We start from the raw sequence: 3,329 nt of genomic DNA, 5'->3' as shown, positions 1-3,329 counted from the left end.
CCCCCTAAAATAGACCTTTCCCCTCTGCCCGGGCCCTGGTTCAACCCCCCTAAACCTTGCCCCCTTCCCATTGAACAAGGCCTGAGGTTTGCTCCGCTAATCCTGCCCCTTCCCCTTGCCAGTCCCCTGAGTCCCCCTTCCCCAAACTTGGCCCCTTCCCCCCTTGCCATTATGGGAGGGCGGCCATTCTTTGACCCACCATGGGGGGGCGGTCATTCTTTGTATGTTGGGAGTGATGGTCAATTTAACAATATTACCTCTTTATTATATAGGACTAAGAGGCCCGGTGCATGAATTCGTGCACCAGTGGGGTCCCTCAGTCTGGCCTGCAGGATTGGGCCAAAACAGGCTCTCTGACATCCTCTGAGGGGTCCCGGATTGAGAGAGGGTGCAGGCCAGGCCGAGGGACCCCACTGGTGCACGATTGGGGCTGGGGAGGGATGCAGGAGGTTGGCCAGCCAGGGAGGTACCGTGGAAGGGCTCCAAGGTGTGTCTAGCCTGTCTCACTCAGTCCCAATGGGCCAGATCCCAGCAGCAAGCTAACCTATCGGTTGGAGTGTCTGCCCCCTGGTGGTCAGTGAATGTCATAGCGAACGGTTGAGCGGCCTTAGCATATCATTAGCATATTATGCCTTGATTGGTTGACTGGATGACCAGACACTTAGCATATTAGGCTTTTATTATATAGGATAATATTACATATTATATATGGGGTAGGGAACTTTAGGAGGATGTAGAGGTATTTTGCATTTTGTTCTTGTTTTTCACAAAGATACTATCAATATATAGTTATTAAAAGCATATTTTATATATTAAACACTGTTCTGGAAACTGCATATATTCAGTGATGAGCAGAGAGTATACTGCCCTCATGAAGTTCACACTGAAATAACTCACACCACCCATTATGTTGTAACTGTTCTTCCCTGCTAACAATATGTAATGGTAGAGAAGAATCTCAAGTAATTTATGTAGATACTTCCTGGAGAGGAGCTTAAATCACCCCCATTCCTTCTTGCATGTGGGCTAGACTTAGTAATTTTCTTCCAAAGACTAGGGTATGGAAAGGGGAAAAAGAAAATTCTATAGTGGAGAGACCGGCAAACACTGCTTCAGTTAGGTCAGTGGTTCTCAACCTTTTGGCCCTTTAAATACAGTTCCTCATGTTGTGACCCAACCAAAAAATTATTTTCCTTGCTACTTCATTACTTTAATGTTGCTACTGTTATGAATCGTAATGTAAATATCTGATATGCAGGATGGTCTTAGGCGACCCCTGTGAAAGGGTCGTTTGACCGCCAAAGGGGTCACGACCCACAGGTTGAGAACCGCTGATGGGTGATCAAGTTTAATGTCATCACTGGTAAGTCATGTTGATACCATTGTCCTCAATATAATGTGGTGAGAATAGCACTTTGCCTGTGTAGCCTGCCTCCCCAAAAGCCATAACCCCAGTCTAACCATGAGAAAAACGTAAGACAAATTCCAATTGAAGGGCAGTCTACAAAATATCTGATCTATATTCTCCTTGAGACTACCAAGATTCAAAACAATAGCGTATTTGGAGAAATTGTAACAATTTACATGACAACTGAATATCCAGTTCTTGCATGAAATTATAGAACAGACAAATGACATTAGGTAAGAACTAATGAAATACAAATAAAGTATTTAGTTTAGTTAATAGTAAATACTGGGCTCGGCCAGTGTGGCCCAGTGGTTGAGCATCAACCTATGAATCAGGAGGTGACAGTTTGATTCCTGGTCAGGGCTCAATTTCCAGTAAGGGAGTGGGGGCAGCCAATCAATGATTCTCACTCATAATTGATGTTTCTATCTCTCCCTCTCCTTTCTTCTCTCTGAACTCAATAAAAATATTTTTTTAAGAAAAACCTGGTTCCTTAATTGTGTCATAGAGACCATAGTATGGTAGTAAAATGTAAACAGTAGGAGAAAGGGTGAGAGGTATATGACAAATTTCTGTATTATCTTTGTAACATTTATATAAAACTATTCTAAAATAAAAAGTTTTATAAATATATACATAAATACTTAAATATATAACTGTATATGCGTATGTATGTGTATACACACACACACACACAGGATGGGGCAAAAGTAGGTTTACAGTTGTTCATATAGAAAATTCTATATAATAAAAGGCTAATATGCAAATTGACCAAACAGCAGAACAACAGGTCGCTATGACGTGCACTGACCACCAGGGGGCAGATGCTCAACGCAGGAGCTGCCCCCTGGTGGTCAGTGCGCTCCCACAGGGGGAGTGCTGCTCAGCCAGAAGTTGCACTTACAGGGAGTGGGCCTAAGCCTCAGTCAGACATCCCCCAAGGACTCCCAGACTGCAAGAGGGTGCAGTCCAGGCTGAGGGACACCCCCGCCCCACTCGAGTGCACAAATTTCATACACTGGGCCTCTAGTAATACAATAATTAATAAATAATAATACAAGAATAAACTGTGTTTCATATACTTATAACTGTAAACCTACTTTGCCACATCCTATATATACAGGTATAGCTCATTTTATTGTGCTTTGCTTTATTTGTGTCACAGATGTTGCATATCTTACAAATTGAAGATGATGATGGCATGACCTAATCACCTATCACAGTCCTCACCTAACACCATCATATTGGGGATTACGTTTTAGCATATGAACTTTGGAGAGACACAACCATCCAATTATAGCATTGTGAGTTTTAAATTCTAGGTGTTGGTTGTTGCTGTTTGTAATTGCCATAAATATTCTTGGAGTTTGTTCTGGGAGGCAATAAAATTACTTTGAAACAACTTGATATATTTGTCTTCTGCCTTTCTGCTTACTTAGGCAAGACCAGAGTAGCAATTATTTCTGGGTTAATTTTCTCCAGGACTGAAGAAATTCTATTCTTAGCACTGTAACCAATGCTCCATGCATTACGGGGCTTTCAAATCTCTCTATAGGGAACAGTCGCTCTTGTTGGCTGCATGAGATATTTAGCCACTGTTCCTTCTCATCCTTTATGGTGTTTCTCTTCTGGCCTCAAGGAATGTCCCCAGGTACATGCACTGATCAGAACCCTGCTCCATATTCTGGGGATGATCCAAAAATGAGTTATCTCTTTGCAGCTCTCTCCTATCTTGCTCTCTGTTCTGTGAACTCTTGCTGTCATGGCTTCCCTGGAATCATAGTAAAGTCTCTTCAACTTAAGAAGTCCACTGTACTTCATTTAGGTCTGTCCTCCCTGGACCTTGACTTGGAAACTTTCTCTAAACAATGACAAGGTTGAATCAGAGGGTGTAAGTCACTGGTTCCTATCTCATGGAATG

This window comes from Myotis lucifugus, unplaced genomic scaffold, assembly GCF_000147115.1.
Source record: "Myotis lucifugus unplaced genomic scaffold, Myoluc2.0 scaffold_32, whole genome shotgun sequence".
Lineage (NCBI taxonomy): Eukaryota > Metazoa > Chordata > Mammalia > Chiroptera > Vespertilionidae > Myotis > Myotis lucifugus.
Note: the sequence above shows the minus strand (reverse complement) of the source record.